Consider the following 26,743-nt stretch of genomic DNA (forward strand, 5'->3'; position numbering starts at 1 on the left):
CACGGCCGCTGCCATGCCCACCATCGCGAGCAGCACCAACCATGGGGTCGTCTGTTGCTGCCGCACGGCCAGGGAGCCCCCTAGCTAGCCTACGATGTTGACCGCGAGTAGTATTTAGGAGCGTGAGGATATCGACCATGGAATTAGGGTTCAGTTGCAGCCAAAGCAATCACGAGCACAACTCCAAAGAAATTTGGTCGCGACACATTGAAATAGTGCGGCGCACCACAAAGAGCGCAACAGTCGTTGCTCCGACTGTGACATTTTTAAAGGTTTATAGACGAAGGCAAACGGTCAACGACGCCTGCCAAAGGGAGATACAAACTCTAGGAGGAACCCGAGAGGCCCAAAGAGCCTTGGCGAACCTGACCTTAGCCCACATACCAGTTTTGTGTAAGTAGATTTCGCCGTAAATTTGCCCAGTGGCTCCAACACCCAGATGATCGAGTACTAGTTCGAAGAGAGAGAAACTTATTGTAAGGACACATGAAGAGAATTGAAATCACTTTGTTCCTCGGGTGGGTGAAAGAGATCGAAGAAAACCCACTAGCTACCCCTGTAGCAAAAATGTTGCATGCCATAGCCTCAGGATGAGCCACAATGTCAAACAAGCTCGGATGTAATGCGCAAAGAGGTTTGTTCGCATTCCACACGGAGAGCCTAAATTGGTGTCCTTACCGTCTCCGATAGAGAATTTCACGCCCAGATTGAAACTTGCTTTACATTTTTGGATCCCATTCCAAATTTGCGAGCCTTTGTTACCAAATGGATTTAGAAAATCTCCCAAAAGGACGATGCTATGCCACAAAGCATTGTCTACGAGTAGAAGAAAGATATGCCTCATGAACTTCCATGACTTCATGCAATGTAGTAGCAGATGCCATGCCATCACAAAGCTCTGTCCACACACTATGATACACCTGCTAAGAAAGAAGCAAGTTCAAGTTGAGACAGTCATAGTTTCTTACAATGAAATGAGTCAAACCCATCTCAACTCACTCGGTCCATGACATATTGATGAAATGCATCGACAAAATGCTGGAGCTTCTGCCTTACTATTAAGTGTTCTTTAAAATTATGCGTCGTGCTGCCTCTGCCTTGCCAAAGAAAAGGGTTGATACATCAGAGTGAAGCTCACACGCCGACAAGATAGAGCAGATCCAACTATCCAACATTAAACACTACGGGGATTGCAAAAAATATGTAGCACGAGATGATTTGATGCCAGCTTACCTTCGACATCCACTTTCGGGTTTCTTACTTTGCACGCTTGACTATCAGTAAGAATCACATGACCTGGTCCAACAAAATGACGCAAACTTTAGCTTGCACATGATTTGCTTGCCAGTGTGATCCACCTAACCAAGGAAAGAAAGCACAAACTCATTATACAGATGGACTAACAAGAAAATAGCATGTAAGTATAACTTTTTGGACATACCTGTTTCTTTGTACATTTAGAAAGCTGTTTCTTTGTACATTTAGAAAGTCATTCTTGTATAATACCCACCGGATGAAGGGGTTTTTTCAAACACGTGCTCTGCATAAACTTTAGAACTCTTGATGCGAGTGTACTATCTTTCTGACAAAGGTAAAATCTCCGACAACAGGGCCTTTTTCTGAAGGGCAATGGGGTTATAGCCTCATAGCTAATGCAAAAACATGAAGGACGAAAATGATACTTCTGAAGCAACTCTTACATTTGCACAAGAAAGAAGAGTTGGAAATGCATAGAAGTTCCTCAAGGGTCCTTGTATCATCCTCTTGGCGAATATTTTCCAAATCATCAAACCAAGAACCGAACTTAAAATCAGTCCCACCTACTCTGGAAAAAGATTGTCAGGTTGCGTATCGCCACAGGTGCTAGTTCCAGCAGATTGGCGATCGGCATATATAGCTCTCCGCATGTTATAATCATTCAGTGGAGGAAGGTCAAAAGTTGTAGAGATATTCAAATCGCTCCAAGAATTTGGATTCTTCCGCAGCACATCTCCGCAAAAGCACTGATGGCTGGATTTTTCATAGCAAAATTGGACTGAAAGGCATTTCTACTGCATCGGAAGATACATGTTGCAGGTACCCACGAACAAATATTGGGTCCTTCGTAACATCATCTCCGCGGCCCGGATTTGTACCCTCCGGTTGTGGATGCTATCACACCGTGGTTTCCTCCAATCGTTGGTCGTGCTGCTGAGCGCAACAGACCGGCCCAAGGAAACCTGGCGGGCGACCGTCGCAGGGGCTGCACCACGACAGTACTGTCCTCGCTGGTCGACGGCCACCCACCGGTCCACGCATTCAGTCTGCCGGCCGCACCGCACTGTCCATCCCGGCGAGCCGTTGGAGTCGTTGGACCTTCCCAACCCTCCTCTCCGCTCTCTCCCGCCTGCTTTCTCAAAGATATAAAAAAGAGCGCGCGAAACTTCACACGTGCCCCGCCGACGTGTGGGCCAAGAAGGTACGCGCCCCACGTGGTAGCCCCCGCCCCCGCCCCCGCGCCCCGCAGAAGCCAGCCAGAGAGAGGGAGGGAGCCCCAAACCCCAACGTCTCGAGTCCCTCCCATGAGTGACGCGCCGGGCCCACCCCGGGACAGCGCCCCGAAAAGCAGCGGAACAAACGAAAAGTTAGAAAAGCAGGTGACTCGGCACGGTGGAAAAAGCCCACCCCATCCCCCGAAGTTTCCAGGTATTTACGTTTCACCTTACCGCCTATGGCCAGGCCGGGCCGCGCCCCATGCCGGAGAGGACAAACACAAACACGGCACGCGCGGGGCAGGGCCGGCGCAGGGCACGCACCACTGACAACGGTCCACACCCCCCCATGAGGCCATCCATCGCCCGTCCGTGTCCACCAACCCACTGACGTGCGGGGCAGGGGTCAAGCGTGGATCGGCGTGTCAGCGGGCCGGAGCGCGCGGGTGGTGGTGGACCGGACGTTAAACCCCCACCGGCACCGAGCCCCTCGCCCGCTCCGCTCGCTCGCTGCCGCGCCTCGGGCCGGGCACCAACACCGCAACCAACAAACTACACCAGTATTCCTAGATCCACTCGCCCTGCCGCGCCTGCCTGCTGCTGGCAATGCGGTGAGGAGTGAGGAGTGGAGACCGGGGACGACGACGAGATGGGGTGCGCGCAGTCGCGGATCGAGAACGAGGAGGCGGTGGCGCGATGCAAGGAGCGCCGCCAGCACATGAAGGCGGCCGTGGCGGCGCGCAACGCCTTCGCCGCCGCGCACTCCGCCTACGCCTTCTCGCTGCGGGACACGGGCGCCGCGCTCTCCGAGTTCGCGCACGGGGAGGGGGTGCCGCCGCCGCCGCCCCCGCCCGCCGCGGAGCTGTCCAAGGCAGGCAGGCTCTCGGCAGGCGGGACCGGCGCGCCCAAGTCGGGGGTCGCGGCCGCGACTTCCGCGGACACGGCGGTGGAGGAGGTAATGCCGCCGCCGCCGCCCCTCGACTCGCTGCCCCCGCCCCCGCCGCCGCTGCCGGAGTTCTCGCCCTCCCCGGCGAAGATCCACCGCTCGATGAGCATGCCCATGGCGCCCAAGGCCGTGGCGGGGGGGAGGGGCCCCGCCATGCTCCACAGCGACTCCATTAGGGAGGAGGACGATGAGGCGGACATGGAGGAGGAGGAAGACGAGGAGGACGATGCCCGTCTCGATGACCGCCGCCGGAGGCTGCGCCATCGCCAGCAGGCGCCGCCCGTATCGCCGCCGCCTCCGGAGACGCCGGTGACCCCCCAGCCACCGCCGCCGCCTCCCCCGCCGCCGCCCCCGCCCCCTCTTGACCCCAAGACCGGGGTTGACACGTGGGATTACTTCTTCTCCATGGAAGAGGGGATGGCGTCTATTGCCACCGAGGACGAGGAGATCATCCCGGAGCCGGAGGACGAGAAGTACGTTCCTGCCTCGCCACCGCGCCCTCCCTCCTCGCCCCCTCCACAAGCGGTTGTGCCGCCACGGGAGGAGTATGAGGAGGAGGAGCCGCGCACGCCGGAGATGGTCACACCGCCTCCGTCGCTTCCGCCAAAGGCTCCTGGACAGTCCAAGAAGAAGAAGGGCAAGGGCAAGGGGAAGGGGAAGAATAAGTCTGTGCACCACCAGCACACTGAGTCCGCGCCGCCGGTCACGGTGGTCGGTGGCTGGGGGAAGGCGGGGAAGGTTGTCCCCGCCGAGGTGCCACGCGTAGACCTGCTGCAGGTGCTTGCGGAGATCGATGATAGGTTCTTGAAGGCGTCAGAGAGCGCCGGGGAGGTTTCCAAGGCGCTGGAGGCGAACAGGATGCACTACCATTCCAATTTCGCCGACACTAGAGGTCAGTAGCTTGATTCTCCTCCCTAGTTGCAATTTTGGATGTTTTAGACTTAAGTGGTTGGCTTTGTGCTGCTTGTTGTTTGATCATATTTTGTGAAGGCGATAGTGATGTGATAGGATTCTTTGATGGTGAGAGAGGTCCAAAACAGGTGCTGGTTGTGGGGTTGCTAGAGAAGTAGAATGAGCTGTCCTTGTCCACATGCCGATGCACGGGATGTTCTTGTAGCTGCTAGCAAGCTATTGGTATAAGAGTTCATTTTGAAATGGAAAACGTGGTTCTCGGGTTCAATTATTGGTTTGCATGGCATGATTGTTTGCTTTGACTATAAGTGAACAGATATATTGATAGAACATTGCTACGCATAAGACAATTGGTGTACATTTTGGTACGACACCCCAAATTGCATCGTCTACACAGGAGGCCAAATTGGCAACCGTGGCCGGACCGTACAACAAAATGTCGTATGTGAAACACTTTTGTGTCTTTATGAATCATGCTTATGTGTCTCTAATGCGCGCATTGGATCACATTTCTATTTCATATGAGAATTAGCATCTACTTCCTCTGTTCCTTGAACTGCCAAAATGTCTTATAATATTTAGGAACGGAGGGAGTAAGTGCTATTCTTGGAACCTGTTCAATTTAAAATTTGAAGTGTTATGAATATAAATGTTGCATTTTTGGTTAGTATCAGATGTGTATCTTATGGAAAATGTGCTGACAGTAACAAAAATGGTATATGGTCAAGTGAAGAAATTGACAACAGAGGAGCCAACGAGAGTGATGTATGGGATCTGAAACTTTTTCTTGTTCAATGCTCAGGAGAGTCTTGTCTTTGTCTTGTCTTGATCTAACTTCAGTTCATATCCAGCAGACCAGCACCATCTATGTTTGAAATAATGAATATGAGGTGAAAAATTGCAGATTCATTATCATGGAAGAATCTACGGCATTACAACCATAAAAGTAAAAGTAGGGACAAAGTTATCATCTAGTTTTATGCTTGACAACTCAAATTTATATGGACTTGCTATTTTAATCGAGCATGGTAAAAATTTATTACACACCCTGTTAGCAATTTAGCAGGCAATCATTCAGAATTAAGCACTATTGGTTTGAACTTGACATTCCAAATGCACATGTTATTATGTTAATGTTGTATATTTCCTTACGAATCAAGTTAGGTCCCCAATGTTTGATAGGCACCAGTAGGTTTGCCCTCTTTTGGCTTCAAAGAGTTGGGCAGACGAATTTTTTCTCTTTGAGGTCCTGTTGATGCTACTCCCTCCGTTCCAGAATATAAGTTGCATCAATTTTCGTGAAAGTTAACATATTTACGTTTGGCGAAGATTATATAATAAAATATCAACATCTACAATACAAAATAAATAAAATATGGAAAAACTTTTCATGATGTTGATACAAATTTGGTATTGTAGATATTGATACTTTTTTCTGAAAACTTGGTCAATCATGCACAGGCTTGACTTTTGAAAAAACTAATACACCTTATATTCTGGAACGGAGAGAGCATTATCTTACCAATTCTGCCTTCTGTTACATTAGGAACACAACATTGGTTCATGTTAGTTCCTTATTCCCCCCTTTACATCTAAACTTACATCAGCTTGTATATGAGAGATCCTAACCTAGCTGTTACTTATTGTATGTTTTGTTGTAAGAGGTTGTCTTTGTGTATCCTCCTGTTCAATTGTTCATGCATTCCCAGGCCAAAACTATATATGTAAACAAACATGAAAATTCTTAAAAGAGCTAGAGATTGTGGATACACTAGCTGGATGCTCATGTATTGCTAAGGTAAATAATATCATTTGGGTTAGCCTTTTCCTCCGTGCTCAATAGGGCTCTGCCCCAGCCCGCGTCGTGCCCTTGCTGCCACACTCAACCAGACTTACTGTCCTGACATACAAATTGTGTCCCATTGGACTGTGTTGGACTTACTCGAGAGCGACAAACAGAATTGGCCTGGTTGTCTGCTGCTGCCTGCTGCCTTGTACGATGGTGGTGATTGGTGGAAAGTGAGAGGCTGTGGAAGGGGAGAGAATTCCTTATTTGACCCTTTCTTAAAATATACTTCCCTTTTTGGCCCTACAAAATTATTTCTTCCCTTTTTGACACCTAAACTTCATTTTATTCCCTTAATGACATTTCCATCACTTTTGGCCACTAACACAGTCAGGTGCAACCCAAAAAGTCTTTCTTACCCCTGCTTTAGCTCACAGGCAAGAAGAAGAAGAAACCACATGACCGAACTTCTCTCCCTATTTCCCACCCCGGGTCGATGCTGCTGCTGCTCATGGCGGGCCGGAGGGTGACGGATCGTCGACCTCGGCATCCATGGAACGGCGTGTGCCCATGAGCGCGTTCCAGTGCTGCTCGCCGGCCGCGGTCGTTTTTGTTGGTGTTAAACATGACAGTAGCATCCCATACATGTGCGTGTATGTATGTGTCCGTATAGGACTGGTGTCACTACATCACGGTAGCTAAAAGAAGGCATAGGAGTTGTGTAGTGTGCAACTCGCCGGGCTACGTAGCTAGCTGTGCTAGCTTTGATCGATCAAAACGGATGGAGCCAGCCAGGCTTAGGTAAGTGTGACTGCTGCGACGCCAGTGGTTGGCAGCCGTGGCGTTGGCATCTGCAGCCGTGACTCCCGGCCGCTCTCGTCGTCCTCGTTTGCGTGCCATGCGCGTGGTGTATAGCCTACTTGTTTGGAGGATTTGTTATGTGTACTGTAGTTTTAAAAGTGTGTTAGTTAGAAGATTTAGGAGTATGTGTCAGAGTACTTTGAACGTGATAAATTGTACTTATCATAGATATGATAATGTAAGTCGTGCAGATGTTTTCTACATCTTTTGTACGCACGGATCAGTTTAGCTAAGGGAATTTTTTTATTGAAGTGCATATATGCAAAACGTTAGTGAACATATTTCATAAAATCAGTGATTGCTTTTTTACTTACATATCCTGGACAGTCACATAGTGCACTAGGGGCAAAAAGGTCTTTTCACCTCACACTTCACGTTGTTAGTGGCTAAAGGAGACGGAAATGTCATTGAGGGAACAAAATAAAGTTTAAGTGTCAAAAAGGTAAGGAAATTTAATTTTGGGCCAAAAAGGGAAGCATATTTAAGAAAGGGCCAAATAAGGAATTCTCTCGTGGAAGGGACATGGGGATCCATGTAAAACAATTCGTGGGAGGGGTGCCGAGGAGTTGCTGACCTTAGAATAAAGATTAGTCAAAGTTAATCGATTGGTTGGAGAGGTGGTTTTTGATCTGCTTCGAGGAGAGACATTCAAGCACTCACCAGATGAGTTCACCAAAATTTTGAATGTAATTTGGCCAAAGCGAAGAGAACAAAGAGGAAAAAGAGCCAAAATAGAGCACTACTGTCGCTAGACTAGACTAGATGGCAATGTTATGTAAGTTTCAAAATATTACTGGTTAGTATCATGGGCCAAGCACTCGTTTCTGTAACACGCTGATTAATTTCTGAAGTGCAAGTGATGAGACTAGTTAAACCATTTCAATGTCATGCAGAGAATTTCGTCAGTTGATTACTTGATTAGTAATAACACTATTAGCCCCGTCCAGTCTTGGTACATCATGTGCTTGGTTACTTTGGCCATTGGAAGTCATTTTAATGTGACATAGTTTTCTGCAATATCTAGTCTGCAGTTCTTTAAGGAGGTGAGTGTAAAATAACTATTTCTTCAACTTTCTTTTAATCAAGACTACTATGTTTGACAGGGCATATTGATCATTCTGCGAGAGTTATGAAAATAATAACATGGAATAGATCCTTCAGAAGCATGCAAAATGGTGATGATGGGAAGGATGAATTTGAAAATGATGAAGAGGAGACGCTGGCAACTGTCATAGACAAAATTTTAGCCTGGGAGAAAAAGCTGTATGACGAAGTGAAGGTGACGTTTTTTTGATTATTACTAATTTGAACTTCTATGTTCTGAAGTAGTTTTTAATTAAGTTTATGATGATTTACTGAAACAACCAATGTTGGCTAAGATGATTCTTCTAGCCTTCTTTCTGAAGTACAAAAGAGTTGTAGAGACAAAAAATCTGCCAGCTTATACATCAAATAATACCTATCAATCCACATCAACCACATGCAGAATTCTGTCTGGTCACGTCCCCAGAAGTATTCGGTAATTTTTCTTGAGGAAAGCTATTCTGATTTGTATGCTCTTTATTAGGGTAGAAAAGATATTGATGGGTGGCATATGCCTCAAATGTCATATATTTATTCTACGTGCTCCCACTTACATGGTGATTGCGATGGCACCGAGCATGCTGCATCTCTTCCATTCTCCACCCCCTCGCCCCATGCTGTGTCATGCCATGCATCCCCTCCCCGGTTTCTTTATCATGGTGGTGGTAGAGCTCGAAGCCATTTCCAAGACGTGGCCCCTCCAAATAAGACACCATATCTGTGATTGTTGTCGATGAATAAGATGTGCGCGAGCGAAGCAGATATCCAGAACCTGGACTTGGACATTTTGTGGATGGAGAATTGTGTTTTCTGTAGTGCAACTGGTCATTTCACCAGATCATTCATTTTGCCTCTGTAAGGTCGCTAGCTTCCAAGTTTGAGGCCCACCAGTAAGAGAGGTTTTTTGATGATGAATCGATGAGAGGAGTATAGAAGACAAGCCCTAACTGTGGAGCCAGATTCTCATTTCACATATCTGTGGGACCCACATGCGGGTTCTGTTAGGGACAACACAGTGAAATAGGCCTTGATGCAATGTGCATAATTTCAGGTTCAACCTGGTGTTAAGTGGGTATTGTTGCAAATCCGGGTGTAATGCAACACACATGGCGTTCCCCCTAGTCCCCTAGTGTTACATGCATATTTTTTTTGCTGCAATGGTTATTTTGTTAGGACAAGCCTATATTTTTTGAAACATATTGTTGTGATTAGCCGAGTTTTTTTTTGTATTAACTGTGTTTGATTACGACATGGAGCAGGCGAAGTTGATGGATATACCTAGTTTTTTCTGTCATGGAGCTTTTGTTTGAACTAGCATAGAAGCACCTCACAACTGTGGTAGGAGTAGTTAGTCTACATGTTTTAAGACAATAAAGCTGGCAATATCCAGCAGTTGGTATGTCCTGTGAGAAATCTTTTCTGAATGAAAACAAGCCTGAACTGCGAAGTCAGCTAAAGATCAATAGCATACTGCACCAGTTCATGTTGTCCGTTTAGTTCTCAATTTTCACCTGCTACCCTCTAATACAGCTTATATGTCTCAATTGCACAGGCTGGTGAGATTATGAAGCTTGAGTATCAGCGGAAGGTTGCTTTGTTAAATAGACAAAAGAGAAACAATGCTGCTGTTGAGGTTCTGGAGAAAACTAAAGCTGCTGTTACCCATTTGCATACAAGATACATAGTTGATATGCAATCAATGGATTCAACTGTCTCAGAGATTCAGCATCTCCGTGATAATCAACTTTATCCAAAACTTCTGGACCTTGCTGATAGGTAATTTAGATGCATAATGCTTTTTTTTTGTCGTGCATCAGATTGCCACTGCTTTTCTCATTAACTTGCCTTTAGATTTAATTCATTTCTGGTCAGTGTGCATGATGAGACTAGGACATATGGTGAAAACGACGGAGTAGCATAAACATAGTTACGGATATTTGAAATATTATCATTTAAGCATGTAATAGTTATTCTTTGTCAGTTGTATGGCAAAAATGAAATTATACTCCTCAAATCGATTTGTTATTAGGCTGCTGTTCGTGTGCATCTCGCTTTTCCTTTTGTAACTATATGCATGTTATTATACTTTTGTCATGGGTGCGTGGCTTCGGATTTATTGGCAATGCAAAGTAGCAAATTTAACTAAAATATGTAATGGTTTCCTTGGTTTTCCGTATGGTGAAAGAGAGACTTATATTTGTCAGACCAATTTGTGATTAACATTTTGCGTGCATTATGTTCCTGCATGATTCGATTACAATAATAACTCATCAGGCTGGTACTGGCTGTTCCTCTCCCAATTAACCTCTTGTTTTACCTTCCGTCTGCCAATGACATGCTCATGCATCCCAGTACGCCTAGTGGCCTTTTCCTGGATCAGTTTCTTTAGAGACATGACACATGTAAGTGAGTTGTGTACAAATAATGTGCTGGAAACTGGTCGGACTCCTACATCGGGGCAGGACATGATCGACCAACATAAATCTGAACGGTTTGTATTGCCTTTGTTCAACGGATTAGATTTACTTAATCATGGTGGCTCGAAAGGACCCTCTAGTTAGTATATATAGATAGCCTTTTCCAGTTCAGTAGCTACAGTCAGTTACGTATAATTGAGCTTTGGCCAGTGCATCAACAATATTTTCCAATTTAGCATGGTTATAATATTTTTCATCGCAACTACTTCTGTTTAGTTTAATTACTTGTAATAAGCCAAATAACATGGCTGCTAAACTTTACAAGCTTCATTTGGTGCTCTCTTTTCAGGCTGGCAAAAATGTGGGAAGATATGCACATGCATCATGCAAACCAGCTGAAAACTGTGTTGGATCTCAAGTCGGTTGACATTTCTGATTCCAGCATTGAAACAAGTGCGCATCACCACAGCCACACGCGTCAGCTGCATGATATTGTAGACAAGTGGAACACAAACTTCAGTGATCTCATGAGCTATCAGAAGGAGTACATAAATGCTCTCTACAGCTGGTTGAAATTGAACCTTATACCTATAGAGAGCAGCTTAAAGGAGAAAGTAGCATCGCCACCAAGGGTGCAGCAACCTCCTGTGAAGGCTCTCCTCCAAGCATGGAATGAGCAACTAGCCAAGCTGCCGGATGATCTTGCCAGGCATGCCATCGTTAGCTTCCGGGCGGTCCTGGAAACCATACTAGGTGTTCAAGACGAGGAGCTGAAGAAGAAAGAGGCTTGTGAACAAATCCACAAGGAATACGTGAACAAATCCACAAGGAATACAAGCATGGGCAGCGCAGGACATTTGATGACCCGGAGAGCGGCGAGGGGACAAGCCAGAAGGATGCGATCTCGGAGAAGAGATTCGCCGTGGAAAGCTTGAAAAGCAAGCTGGATAACGAGGTCGAGGCCCATAACAAGCTGTCGAAGCAAGTGCGGGAGAAATCCCTTTCGATCCTGAGAGCGCACCTGCCGGAGCTGTTCCGTGCCCTGACCGACTTCTCCCATGCTACTGCCGATATGCACTCGAAGCTGAGACTGAATGCACTCATGCAGGACCAAGGTAGTGGTAACAACTAGATCAAGAACATGTACAGGAGTTGTTAGGGTGCTAGCTAGAACCCCCGTCAGAATATTGTAATGCTTGTATTGTCTCTAGCCTTTTTTGCGGTATGTGTAGTAGTATGTCTTGAGATGTGGACAGTTAGGCACTGTAGCCGTTTTGTTATTCATTTGGATCCTCGTGGGAAATTATGAAAGAAGTCCACATAACCCCCCGGGGTTTCATGAACTGGCCAGTTTACCCCCTAAACTAAAAAACAGGGTACTTAACCCCCTCATCTTTCTAAAACCAGATAAAGCACCCCCTAACCTTGATTAAAGTGGTTTTACAGGCGGTTTTGCTTATGTGGCCAGGCTGGGGAAAGGAATACGAACTGAGGTGCATGTCCCTCCCTGACGCACGAGCAAGAAGGCGCCATCCTTGTCGTCGCTGTCTTCGTTGGCCTGCTGGGCAGGGGCCGGCCGGCCTATGGAGGAAGGAGAAGACGAAGCCGGATCCAGGGCACAGCGTGGAGTAGACGGAGTTGGCCTCGGCGTGATGCGGCCGAGGTGGAGGCGCTCAGCGACGGCTTTGTGCAGTCTGGATACCGATGCGATCAATGACGATGAGCGCCGAGTCCGCCACCCGCACGGCAGCGGAGACCTTGGAGCATTTTTTTTTTAAAGAAAAGGTGCCGGCCGAGCCCGAGAAGAGCTTGAACCTAGTCCGACTTTGAATTAACAAATCCATCAACCGGCCAGAATATAAGGGCACCACATTACAAAAGGAATGAATGCAAAGCAAAGCGGAAAGAAGATACAAGGTGCTAGGCAGAACAACACAATGGCAACAACCGGAGCCAAGCACACAGCACCGTTGCCGACGACCAGCACTACGCCTACACCAACTAGCCAACTGGGAGCCCGAGAGGAGGGACACCCCGTGCAAGCATCGAGCACCGGCTGCATCCACGACCAAACTTGGGCAACACTTGAGATGTCTCCATCATCGCAAAGGGCCACTACCCTTTCACCCAGGTTCGATGGGTGCCGCACCGGCGACCGGCAGAGTGGCTACCACAAAACCCATCTCAAGGTGACCGAGCTGCCATAGGAGAAGCAGACAACGCTAACCACGAGCAACGGAAGCCCATCCAGACGAGAACCAGAGCCGGCAGAGGCAGCACGAAGCACAGGACGCGAGCTGTCAGACGAAGACGCGCCACCATGAAGAAGACCGAAGAAGGTTCACCACGCAAGGGCGAGCCCGAGCAGGATGAAGTAGGAATATCAGGCCGCCGTGCTTCGGAACCGGGACACCGGCCACTCCACCACCAAGAGCCAATCCCGACCGCCACCTTCAAGAAGGAGCACGCTACCGAGGTGCCGTTGACGCCCAGACCAGGGGAGAGCCGGCTTTCGCCGGAGCTCAAGAGCTCAAGGGGTAGGCGGGAGGGGGAGGGTCCACCCCAAAGCCTCCAGGGAGGGGATCGGCGCCAAAGACGTCGACTTTGGGGCAGCCGCCGCGCCGGCCAGGGGTTTCCCCCGGAACCACACCCAAACGCCAGATCCGGCCGCCCGGCAGCACAAGGCGACGGACTCCGCCGCCAGGGGCCACCGCCGGCGCAGATCGGAGCAGATCGGGCCGGGACCGAAGCTTCTTCAAGGGACCCGACAGACTGCGAGGAGCCGCCGCTGCGCCGTCGACCGCGCCCTCCATGCTGCCCGCGCAGCCGTGGGAAGCCACCCACCAGCACCCGTCGGCCCTCCATCCGAGGAGGAGGCGCTGAATCCCCGCCGCCACCGTCATCAGGGCCACGCGCCGGCGCCGAGCGCCCCTCTGGTAGCGGCGGAGAGGAGGAGGGAGGGGGAGAGCTCGGAGGCGGCGCTAGGGTTGCCCCCGAGTCGCCTCAGAGGAGACGACGCGGGAGGGGGGGGGGAGGGGCTTGGAGCATATGTCTATCCAGCTCCAGGCCATGGAGCACGACCGCTGCCGCGTCTAGTGGCCGGCGTGACAGACACGAACACACTCCATGCATCACCCGTTGTCTATGCACGCGTGCTCTAATTTTCACTCGATGGATAGGATGCACGCGTCCATGCACGCACGTACAGAAGAATAAATAAGTTAGCTCCCTACTACTAGCACCATCAACAGATAAAGACGCAAGCACGTAATGAATGCCATGTCGCCGATTCAAGGAGCTTCATCTGCTACCCGGGGGTGATTTGGCCGGTTTCACAAAGTTTGGGGGGCTAGACACCCGGTATTATAGTTGAGGGGGTTAAGTAATCGATTGTTGAAAACCCAGGGGGGCATGTGGACTTCTTTCGGGAAATTATTCTTTAGATCGGAAGGGCATCGCCTGGGGGTTGTTTTATTTGCTGAACAAATCCAAGAATGGCAGAGGGCTGGCGGGAAGACACGTCCGGCAGCTCGTCGACGCCCCACCAAACCAAAGCCCTATCCGATTGTACTGACCGGAGCGAAACCCCGGGGCTCCCCGATCCTTCCGTTGCCGCGGTGGCAGACGGAGAGAGCCCCCAGGCTTGCTGTCCGACACCGGAAGAGAAACGACGGCCTCCTTCGCCTCGCTGAGGGGTTCCAATCTTTTACTCCCTAATATAAGAGCGTGCGTTTTTGACACCTCTTATATTATGGAATGGGGGGAAATTTTTGACACTACTTCCTCCGTCCGCAAATAGTACATCTAGTTTTTATCTTAAGTTAAAATTTTAAAACTTTGACCACCTTTCTAGGAAAAAGTAAAAGCATTTATGGCACCAAATTAGTATCACTAGATTCGCCTTGAAATGTACTTTGGTACTATATCAATTTGATGTCATATATGTTACTACTATTTTCTATAAGGTTGGTCAAAATTTTAAAAATTTGACTTGGAACAAAAGCTAGATGTACACTTATTCGCGGACGGAGGGAGTAGTTTAGTGTCAAAAACGCTCTTATATTATGGGACGGAGGGAATAGCTGCCTGGCAAGTCCGCTACCAGCTAGGTGGAGTATCTTCCAGTCAAGTCCACCCTGATGAGAAAGTTCTCGCGGCGTCCCCGCGGGCGTCCGAGGAGAGCCCATGCCGCCGGTACTGAACCCACCTCCTTCTTCCTTCTCCCTTGCCGCCGCCGACGCGAGCTGACGGGCAAAGCCCGGCCGGCCAGGGCGGCGGCGGGGATTCTTCTCCCTCCTAGTCAGAGGCTGGCGGTGCGGGCCACGGCGGCGTGGCACGGCGTGTTGGCGGCGCGGGCCACGGCGGCGTGGCACGGCGTGTTGGCGGCGAGGGCTGCTGGGCACGACGTCCGTGAGGAGGTTGCGAGGTGGGGTGGTCGGTGTGCCCGTGCTGGTGACAGCCGCCTTCTGAGGCCAGCGAGCGCGGGCGGCGCGTCCTGGCTCAGGCGTACAGGTGGACTTGGCGAGCGCGTTGGGGCTGCTGGCCGGCGGGCTGCCCTTGTCTCGCCGGTGTGCAGGGGCTTGGCGGTGGTTGCCGTGGTTCATGCCGACCCCCCCCCCCCTCCCGATCTGGATCTGGATCTGGGTGGGTTGGTGGAGGTCAGCCCATGGCTGCGGTCGGGCGGCGTGGGGGCTTGCTACTGATCTGGGTGGGTTGGTGGAGGTCAGCCCATGGCTGCGGTCGGGCGGCGTGGGGGCTTGCTACTGTGATAATATAGGTGGCGGTCCTCGTGCTCCTCACGCATCACGGCAACATCCTGCATGATCGGTCCTCCTTGATCTGGTCATTGACGTGTTCCGGAACTGCTGTTGGAGATATTGCCCAAGATATCTGGATCGGATAGAATTCGGTAGTGCACGTCCATTTCAACCTACGATGTTTCATATGGGCGTGACGCGAAGCTCTGTTGTTTGTTGACACCATGGGACATGTCGGCTTCTCGATTTCTATGGTGTAGATAGCTGTGGAGAAGGTCATGGTGGCTGAGATCGGAGGATCAGTTAGACGGCTGGGGCCTTCGAGGCGATGGAGTCAGCTAGGTGTATGATAACTCTCAGGAGCAACAATGTCAAGTGGGCGCGGCAGCAGCACTGGAGGAATTCATTTTTGCGGGTGCTCCTTGGGTACCGAGTCGGGACTTTCAGGGTGAAAACCTAAGGTCTGGCTGAAAGAACATGTGGTGCCTCCATGTTTGGTTTTGGTAATTGACGACAATCTCTATGGACTAATGGTTGCCTTGAGTTATATTTGAAGGTTTTGTCCATAGGCTTTTCTTGGAGTACATGTGTTGGTTTCAAGGAGAGTTTGTGTTGACCAAGGTGCTATTAAGGAATTATCCAAAGATTGGTCATGTGAAAGTTGAGCTTATTGCAAGCATGTCTTGAAGAAGAAGATTGTGTGACCATTCATGTTTACCTTCAAGACATCATCCAAATGAAGAGAGTTGGAAAGATTCTAGGTTGATCAAGACTAAGTCAAGAGTGAATCAAGTTGATCAACTCACAAAGCGTAGAAGATGTACCGAGAGGGATCAAGTGATCCCATGGTATGGTAAGCATTGTCCATTGTGCTTTCTGTACTAACCCATGGTCTATGTGAGAGTTCTATGTGGGGTTAGGTACGTGTTCATGGGCTTGCGTCAAGAGGAAGATATCACTCAACCCATGGAGAGGATGACATCAAGTGGTGATCGTCATCAAGATTGCCGTGTGCAAGTTCAAGTGGAGCATCACGAAGAGATCAAGTGCTTGAAGCTTGCCGTCCATTGTGGTGACAATGGACTTGTGAAGATGTGCTGAAGAGTGGCTCACCCATAGTGGACTATGGGGGAGTAATCATCTAGTCTTCATCGAGCCAACACAATCAAGAAAGATGGTCCAACTTGAGGGTGTCAAGATCGTCATCATCTAGCTCAAGTGGACCATGTGCAAGGCAAAGGTTTGCCCTTGATAGGTTTTCTATTTTACCGGTCTCATGGTGGTAGTTGGGAGACCGGGTTATAGGATCGATAGCCATATCAAGGGGGGCTCTCAAGTGAGTAGCTTGATCGTATCGTTCGTCGAGAGCTCAAACCATTGCATCCTTGCATCATGTTTCTTGGTTCTTGTTTGGTTCTCTTTGTGAGTCTTAGATCTTATGGTCATCTTGATGACAAGCTTGAGTTCATCGAAAACGGAGTTTGCATGTGTCTTCTAAATGTTTTCGATGTTGGAGGTTTTACCGGTCTTATCCGAGGAAGGGTTCTCACCATTTTCTTTTGGACCTTTTCTCATTTGCTTCTTATTGGTATTTCTATCAAGATTGTGTTAGCCCCTGTCGCTAGCTTTCCAACAAACTTGGTTTCGTCGAATTCGGAGTCCGTTTGCAGAAGTTGTGTCAGTTTTGGTGTCCTTTAAAGGGGCTGCTGTGGATGTAATTTTTTAGTACCGCTCTTGGGAGCGGTACTACCGCGGCTCCTGAGCGGTAGTACCGCTCCAGAGCTGTACTACCGCGGCTCCTGAGCGGTAGTACCGCTCCGGACCAAAATCTCGTGTTTTGCTCAACGGAAGTAGGCACGGAAGTATTTTTTTTTGTACCGCTCACAAGCAGTAGTACCGCTACCACTTGCGGTAGTACCGTGAGGTCGAGCGGTAGTACCGTGGGGACGAGCGGTAGTACCACTCCGGCGGTTCTACTGGCCTTTTGCCTCCTCGCTGTTGTTTTTCAAAGGGGTACTACCGCCCTAGTGGTAGTACCGCTCCTTGGAGCGGTAGTACCGCTCTATGCGGGCTATGAGCATAACAGTTGGATTTTTCCACACCTATAAAAGGGGGTCTTCTTCCCCACTGAACCTTATCCTTTGAGCTCGTGTTCTTCCCCCATTGTTGACCTTCTTCGAGCTTGCTAACTCTCAATCCCTCCATTGATTCTTGCTAGTTTTTGAGGGAAAAGAGAGAGGAGGTCTAGATCCACATTTCCACCAATCACTTTCTCCTCTATGTGAGGGGAACCCCTTGGATCTAGATCTTGGAGTTCTTGGTGTTCTCCTTCTTGTTCTTCCTCTCATTTTCCTCCCTAGCATTAGTTGCTTCGCTGGGATTTGAGAGAGAAGGACTTGGGCACTCCGTGTGCCCTTGCCATTGCATTTGGTGCATCGGTTTGAGTTCTCCACGGTGATACGTGGAAGTTACAAGTTGAGAAGCTTATTACTCTTGGGTGCTTGGTACCCTTGAGCTTGTTCCTCTTGGGTGCTTGGGTGCCCTAGACGGTTGCTGGTGTTCGGAGCTCAATCATTGTGGTGTAAAGCTCCGGGCAAGCGTCGGGGTCTCCAATTAGGTTGTGGAGATCGCCCCGAGCAATTTGACGGGTTCCGGTGACCGCCCCCAAGGGTTGCCAAAGTGTACGGGTTCGGTGACCGCCCCCAAGGGTTGCCATTTGTACGGGTTCGGTGACCGCCCTCAAGGGTCCCTTAGTGGAATCACGGCATCTTGCATTGTGCGAGGGCGTGAGGAGATTACGGTGGCCCTAGTGGCTTCTTGGGGAGCATTGTGCCTCCACACCGCTCCAAACGGAGATTAGCATCCGCAAGGGTGTGAACTTCGGGATACATCGTCGTCTCCGCGTGCCTCGGTTATCTCTTACCCGAGCCCTTTACTTATGCACTTTACTTTGTGATAGTCATATTGTTTCTTGTCATATATCTTGCTATCACCTAAATAGTTTTTCTTGCTTAGCATAAGTTGTTGGTGCACATAGGTGAGCCTAGTTGTTGTAGGTTTTGTGCTTGACAAATTAACCGCTAGGTTTATTCCGCATTTGTTCAAGCCTCAACCGTAATTATTTTAAAGCGCCTATTCACCCCCCTCTAGGCGACATCCACGATCTTTCACTGGCTTTTATTGGTTGTGCCTGGCAATTGCCTTGCTGAATGGACTTCTCCAGGGTGAGAATCTAAGATCTTGGATCGGGCAATGACGGTGCTTGTGCACTGTTTTCTTCTTGGAGGCGTTGCTTTTGGAGACCTTTGATGTTTTCCGGGTGTTGTATTTGGTGGTGGTTTGTGTGCGGCTGCTTAGAGGAGTCGATATAGCGGGACCTTCTTTTTCTTTTTGTCTTTGGCTGTGTGCATCCTGGATGTCTTTGCGACATCTTGTAAGTGCAGAGGTTGGGTGTAATTGGTATCTTTGTGACATTAATATATTCCTTTAAAAAAAAGTCCACCCTAATTTTTTTCGTTTAGTTTCCCCTCTTCATACCACCAGAGAAAGACAAGTAGACTTATTCTCTTTTGCGATGAAAAGACGTAGGCTTGATCGCGAAAGCAGTCATTATAGATAGCATGTGACAGATGAAAACATGGTAAAAGCATCTCCAGTAGGGTTGGGCATATAACCCGAAAACCGATCTACCGAACCGAAATAACCGACACCGAAGCCGAATGCACCGAAACCAAAAACTTCGGTGCTATGATCGGTTTGGAGTTAAATACACTAGGGGTGCCTCAACTTGTTTTGCATGGTCAGTTTGGTGCCTAAAGTTGTAAAATATATGAAATTGGTGCTTGAACTTGTCCGGCTGTGCAAATACGGTGCCTCTTTCTGTATCTGGGCGTATGCCCTGCCCGTGGCGTGACAACCCCACATGTCAGTGGCAGAGAGGGGGGAAGGTGCTGGGTGGCCTGCGCTTGAGATTGTTTTTGCAGGAAGCTCCTCATATTTAATTTAATCACGTAGGAAAAACTATGTCAGTATAAGCATATGACAGACAAAAACTAAATAAAATGTGTGAGTCCACCACGGCAAACTCTGCTGAATAGACAATCATGAAGTCGAACTGTACATATTGCGTTGTTATGCAAAAGGTAATTCTTCTATAAAAATATACTGGGGGCACTTGCCTCTCTGGTCTCGCCTTTTTTGTAACTTTGCAGCACGGGCATATTGTGCCCGTCTTTTGAACTTCAAAGAAACGGACTTTTACAGCGCAAGAAATTCCAACTTTTTTATATGTGCACATATAGAAGTGTAATATATCGTGTGAATTTTCATCAAAATCTGTGCTTGTATGTGAGAGATACGAAAAAGACAAATACATACAAAAATCAGCTCTTTTTTTCGCCGGATTTTTGTCTTTATTGTAGGGTATAATATAACATCATTTCAGACGAAATTTGACAGTCACTTATAGCACATGCATATGTTTTTTTGTCAATAAATAAATAAATGGTAACTTTTAAGTGACGGTTTTTACCCTTTAAAAAAAGTGCTCAGTGGCCACCATGCTCCAAAAATCCGTTGTGGTCGCTATGTACCTCTTCAAGCGATTTTGTTTCTATATGGCGCTCCTATGGGTCTGCACAAGTTTTATTTTTACTTCTTCAAGTTCGTGTTTATAGTTTTTTTAATATTTGAAAAAATAAATGTTAGAATTTTTTTACAAACAATTTAGAAGAAAGTTCTAGTGCATTTGAAAAATGTTCAACATGTTTTGGGAAAATGTTTCACGTGTATTAACAAATTTATGTGTTTGAAAAATCTTTGTCATGCATTAAAAATGACAATGTGTATTTTGCAAAAGGCTCAACATGTTTTTAGAAAATGTTCAATGCTTATTAAAATTGTTTTAAATATCCTTATATTTCTACAAACATGGTTGACATGTTTGGATACATTTTTTAGAATTTAATAATATTAGAAAATAATTTTTAATACATGTTGAATAGTTTACAAAATACAAAGTTGTCAATTTTTTAATAATTGGGTATTCTACAAATAGAGTGAAGATACACAATAATTGTGTGTGCTTCTCGTGCAGAATGAAGATATATGAATTTACACAATAGTATTGAATATGGGTTGAACTATTTAAATCGACATAAAATTTTGAAAAAGTTCGGTTTACCTCTTCAAAGTACACGATAACAAAAGAAGAAGAAATATTTGAAAATACAAAGTATTTAATATTGGTAATTATTGTATTTTTATATGGGAAATTTTGTGTGTCATAAAACTAAACATGAACTTGGAAAAAAGAAAAAAGAAAAAATGATAAAAAATAAAAAATAAATGATGGATAAACGTGTCAATTAGTCTACAATAGCTTTCTTGCTAACATTCTTATGGAAAGCAAAGTTCAGCTGCATGGCTGGATCGTGCCGATAGTTGACCAGGAGGCGCCTCGTTCGAAACTCCTCTGTGTTTTTTTTCATTTTATTTCTATCTAGCTTACCCTATACTTCAGGACTTTCCTACTCCCTCCGTTTCTTTTTAGTCTGCATATAAGGTTTGGTCAAAGTCAAGCTTGATAAAGTTTGACTAATTTTAAATTAAAAAATATCAACATTCACGATGCGAAATCAATATTTTCAGATGCACCATGAAATGTATTTTCATATTATATAGTTTTAGTATTGTAGATGTTCATATTTTTTAATATAAATTTGGTCAAACTATGTGTAGTCTGGCTTTGATCAAAATTTATACGCGGAGTAAAAAGAAACGGAGGGAATACATGATTAAATAAAACTCAAGGTTGGTTTCTGTAAAATAATTTCTCACGAGCGGGCACATGGGCCTCTGCCGCGCTAGCCCGCCACGCGGACAATGCGCACGTTGGAATACGGATGAAGGCACCGTATTTGCACGATCGGACAAGTTTAAGCATCAGTTTCGTGTATTTTACAACTTTAAACACCAAACTGACCGCACAGGACAAGTTTAAAAACCTTTGATGTATTTAACTCATCGGTTTGCATCTCCAGATAACCGAAACTAGTCCAATAAATTTGGGTTTATCCCTCGGGAAACCGAACTGACCGAACACCGAGTAAAACAAAGGCCACACATGCATGCGCTCGATTTCCTCGGTCCCATCTTTAGACTATCCACAATGAGAGTAATATAGGTCGTAACATCACATGTATCTACATAAAATAGATGATGTGATAAGTAATAAATGAAGAAATTGAGGTATGTGATAACATAGCTAGTTGCTATTAGTATGAGTAACATGACATATATGAAGGCAAGATGAGTCTATAACCTAATAAATAAAATGTTGCATGTTACCATACATATGTTACTCCCCATTTAGTAATCATAAAGTAATAATAGGGACATATTACTACTCTATATTACTACCCATTGTGGCTAGTCTTAATTGGCGCTAGTACCCCACAGCCACAGCCGCATTTCACATCCCGAGCATGGACATCGGAATAAAGTAGTGCTTCATCCTGTTTACCTCGTGAAGAGGGTCAATCAAGTAGTAGTACTCTCCGCTGTAGTTCCAGGCACCGTACCTTTTCAGGATATAAAGTACTCCGTATTAAATATACGTCGGTGTTATTCGGTCAGAACTCACGACCGAACCGAAATCTCGGTGCGTAGAATCCTCGGTTAGCTAGCTTTCCATTGACCGATCGGTCCGTATTTTCACAGGACCAAAATTTTATGAAATCAATAACTCCCGAACGTGCTGATTTTTCGATTCTCATCCCGAACGCTGAATCCACCCTCCGTTTCTCGCGCAAGAATCTTGGAAAAGAATTCTGCCACGTCACTTTTCTCGATCGTTCGGGTTCCATATACTAGCGACCGAACGACGCGGCCGCTCCCCCTCCCCTCGCCCCACACCTTATCCACTCACTCCGAGACGAGACGAGACGCGAGCGCACTAGAGAGGAGGTGCGGCGGTAGCTCGCTGACGGCGGCCCGGACGGCGACCTGCAGGTGGCCAAGCGGCGGCGTTAAGGAGCTCCTCCCCCGCAGGAGCTCTGGCGTGGAGGCAGGCACCTGCGGCTCCACCCAATCTCCTCGCTGCGGGACATGGGCGAGAAGCGACCAAGCGTCGGCGACGAGGCGGGCTCCTCTGGCCTCGCTGGAGTCGCGGCGCGGCGGAGATGAGGCGGGCGGCGGCGGGGAGGATCTCCTCCGGGACCCAGTATTGGGACGTGGCGCGTCGGCGACGAGGCGGGCTGCTCTGTCCTCGCCGGAGTCGCGGCGCGGCGAAGATGAGGCGGGCGGCGGCGGGGTGAAGTTCCAGCGATGGTGCAGGGGCAGGATGTGGCCGAAATCGGGCCGAAGGCGGAGGCTCGCCGGACGAGCTCGGTGTCAGCAGCAACACGCTCGTCGGGGAGTGCGGCGGGAAGCAGTAGGCTCGATGGAGAAGGGCAGCGTGCAGGGGAGATGCGGAGGCTCGCCACCAGCTTCTCGCCGGGGAGTTCGGCGAGCAGCAGCCCACCACCAGCAGGCTCGCTGGATGGCGCTGCGAATCCTGCGTTGGGGCGGCGTGGCCTCCTCCACCTCATCCCAGCCGTAGGAGGACGCGACGCTCAAGTCTCCATGGCAACTTCTTGTTGTACTACACTGCGAGGCCGCTAACCCCGCGTCCTTTTTCTTTGCTGCATCTACTTTTCCTTTCAAGTCTATTTCTCATTGATGTTATGAATTAGGAATAGCCATTTTTTTATTAAATGATTGATGAATGGTTGCATTTGCTCACTACGCAGCTACACCAATCAATTTTCATTCAAATGGAGCACAGAACTTGTAAAACCGATGGCAAATTATGATGCGTTCTCCATGGTGACTTTAGTTTCGATGTGTGCAAATTATGATATGTTACGCACGGCAATAAATTTTTTAGTACACTTTGCCATGTTGCTTTTCATATAGTTGCCACTATATAACTACCAACAGTTCTAATTCTGCCTTCTAAACCATTGCATTTTGCCGCAATAATTCTTTAAATTGTCAAAACAACACAAAATGGCAAATATTGCCATGGCAAGTTTTACTACTAATTATTTGACCTTTATTAACATGGCGAATTTAGCAAAATACCGATGGCAATTTTTAATATTTATTGGCATGGCAAGTTTTACTATTTATTTGCCATGGCAAATTTACCTTTATTAACATGGCAAATTTACCTAAATCCCCATGGCAATATTTATCTTTTTTCTTTTCCTGGCAAGTTCTACTTTTTATCTGCCAGAGCTACTATACCTTTATTAACATGGAAAATTTACCTAAAATCACATGGCAATATTTAACTTTTATTGCCATGGCAAGTTTTACATTTTATTTGCCGATGGCAAATTGACCCTTATTAACATGGCAAATTTACCTAAATCCTTATGGCAATATTTAACTTTTACTTTTATGGCAGGTTTTACTTTTTATTTGCCATGGCTAATTTACCTTTATTAACACGGCAATCTTATCTAAATCCCATGGCAATTTTCAACTTTTATTGCCATGGCAAGTTTTACTATTTATTTGAATTTATTAAAATGGCAGATTTTTCTTTTTTTGCCATGTTAAATATATGCAAATTTTAATATGATTTTGGTTTTGGCATTTTTCTTGTTCATTATTATTTATTTTTTCAACCTTTTGTGTTTTTTTTACACTAAGGCATTTTTTGCGTACACTATATGTAAATTTAAGTAAAAATACCATGATATTTTTTGCTATGAATCTACCATTTAATGATTAAGTTTTGTTTGTACGGTGGAAATTGCCATGGTTTTTATTCTTTTTTGGGTTATTGCTAAAATATATTCTTCTTCACCCATGGCAATTTTCTGCGTTTGAAAGTTGATGGCATGTTTTTCACTTAACAAAGCAAAATACTGGCCTTTTTTGCCACAGAAAAAAAAGGAAAATTCTGGGCTTTTTTCTTCTATTTTTCGTTTCTGGGCTTTTTTCGCTCATTTTTTTGGCGAACTTTTGTTTTCTGTTAGCGATCAGTTTTTGTCTAAAAAATGCTAGCGACCAGTTTGTCTACGTGGAGAGTTCGGGCTGATGGTCTACTTTTAGCGAACGACTTTGTTCGTGTTGGGAAACCGGTGCCACCACGATGGTGGCGGCGGCTAGCGCACGAATCGCTAGGGATAGCCCTTCCCGTTTCCCCTCTCTAAGTTAAGTGGTACTTATCCCTTAATCCCTAGTCCCTATATAAAGCAACGAGTAGCCATCATTGTAATCTCTGATCATTGATTAATAAAGCTGGTCTCCTCCATATCTCTTTGTGTCATTTACCTTCGCGTGTTCGACTACTTCGACTACTTTGTCTACGACGCTCGCCCTCGCTCCGCAACCTCGGACCGGACTCGCCGGCGGAGTTGCGGAACACGTTATCAGCACGCTTCGTTCCACCAACTCTCCGTCAAGCCTGCATCAAGCTTTCGTCGATCCCACGGAGGTATAAGATCCGATCCCCACTCTTTGCAAAAATGGATTCATCTCAGCCCAGCGATTCCGTTTTTGTGATTAGTTTATTTTTTGGATAAATCAACCTATGGTGTGGATTTCTCTCTCAAAAACTGAGCGGACGAATACGTCGCCGACCAATGTCGATGTTTTTGGATCACGAGAGACTTGTTGACTACACTATACGGGAGTCGGTACAGATCGTGATCCAGATGATCACGGTACCGCCGCAACGCACCCGCTGTGCCACGCGTCGTCGATGTTCCCGATGAACACGATGATGTTTTTCTTGAGATCCCGACGCCGGCGTCGCCGTCCCAAGCAGCATGGCCATACCCGTGCCCGATGCACGTTCATGCCGCCGCGGGCCCTGCTGGTCCCAGCTGCTGGCCGCCTCCGCGTGCGCCTGAGGTAGCCGCGCCCGGCGGGCTGGCTGGCTTGGCACTTGTCGCCGCTCGGGCCTGTTGAGGCCGCCGCCGCTCGGGCGCTAGGAAACCCTAGCGACCCTGAGCTGGCGAGCAGGCCGGCCCAGCGGGCTGCTGTGGACCGGGCCCCTTTTTCCTTTCCCTCCATAAAAAAAGGGGGGAGGGCGGTGGGGCTGGCTACACGGGCCGACGGCCCATTTCGGCCTGCGAGCGCACTGGACCAGGCCAGAGAGCACACGCGCGCGCAATTCTTTGCATTTGAGCCCCTGTAGTTTCCAGATTTTACGCATGTTTTATTCCTGCTGTAATATTTCACGTAGAAGCCCCTGGAACTGTCTGTTTTCGCTGAAAGCGCGTATATGGGCTTAAAAATGCTTCGGGAATTCAATTTTTGGACTAGTTTTCACATACTAGATGCGCTTAACATGCTATCTTTTGTAACATGATATTATAGTATGATTTTACTGCTGTAGATTAATTGTTTAGCACTCTTAATCATTTAGTAAGTCATATAATAGCATGTTTTAAATATTGGAACGTCATTTTATTGAATAAGTTTATCAACATCGCTTTGTGCAAAAGATTACCTGCTGTAATCTCATGATTTTTGCATAAATCGCAGATGGCCGGAATTGTCAACAAGGAGTTTCCTGAGTTGGCCCAGACATGGCTGAACTACCTGTCATGGTCCTCGGACTGCGAGATCTTTCTCCAGGGCAAAACCCTCCTGAGGGCGATCGGTAAGGGGGCCCAGCTGGCCGTCACTGATCCCAAGTTCGAAACTGAGAATGCGCAGGCTCTGCACTTTCTCCGTCATCACCTGTCACCTACTCTGAAAGATGAGTATATGGCTGAGCGCAGTGCTTCTGGCCTTTGGACCGCTCTTAAGCAGCGGTTTGAGCGGCTGAAGTACGCTGTGAAGCCACGTGCAGAGGCAGAGTGGATCCGTCTGAGGTTTGCGGACTTCAAGACGGTTGGGGAGTACAATTCGGCTCTGCACCGGATTTGTACGACTCTTCGGTTGTGTGGTACTGAGATTACTGACTCCCAGAAGATTGAGAAAACCCTATCCACTTTCCACCCCGACGCGGTCCAGTCCTCACGGAACTACCGCCAGGGGAACTACACGAGGTATTTAGAGTTGATTGACGTCCTCCAGGTGGCGGAGGCGCAGGACGAGGTTCTCAAAAAGAACTTTGTCGCGCAACCACTTGGGGGGAGTTCTCGCCAGGAGGTGAACGCTCTCAAAGTCCGTAAGCCTCAACAGAAGAAGAGGGGCCGGAAGGGCAAGAAGAAGGGCCCTCACCCCCCCGCCCCGGCTAAGCAGAACAAGCCGGGCAAGGGAGGGCAAAGGCCTCAGGACTGCTTCCGTTGTGGCTCGGTGGAGCATTTCTCCCGCCAGTGCCGCGCACCACAGGAGGTCGTTGATGCATATAAGGCTCGGAAGGCGCGTGAGACGCACCTCGCCTTGGTTCAGGAGGGAGCTCCACCGGCGCCCATGGCGGCACCCGTGATGATCGCTACTCCCCCTGCTGCGCCCATAGAGGCGACCCCCGTGGTGCCCATCGCGGCAGCTTTGGCGGTCTC

At 47.7% G+C, this 26,743-nt stretch overlaps 1 pseudogene; it reads left to right on the plus strand.

Moving 5' to 3' along the window:
* Positions 1-2,756: 2,756 nt before the first annotated feature.
* On the plus strand, positions 2,757-11,819 carry LOC123181916 (protein ALTERED PHOSPHATE STARVATION RESPONSE 1-like; annotated as a pseudogene).
* Positions 11,820-26,743: the final 14,924 nt, after the last annotated feature.

Source organism: Triticum aestivum, chromosome 1D (assembly GCF_018294505.1).
Source record: "Triticum aestivum cultivar Chinese Spring chromosome 1D, IWGSC CS RefSeq v2.1, whole genome shotgun sequence".
In the NCBI taxonomy this organism is placed as follows: domain Eukaryota; kingdom Viridiplantae; phylum Streptophyta; class Magnoliopsida; order Poales; family Poaceae; genus Triticum; species Triticum aestivum.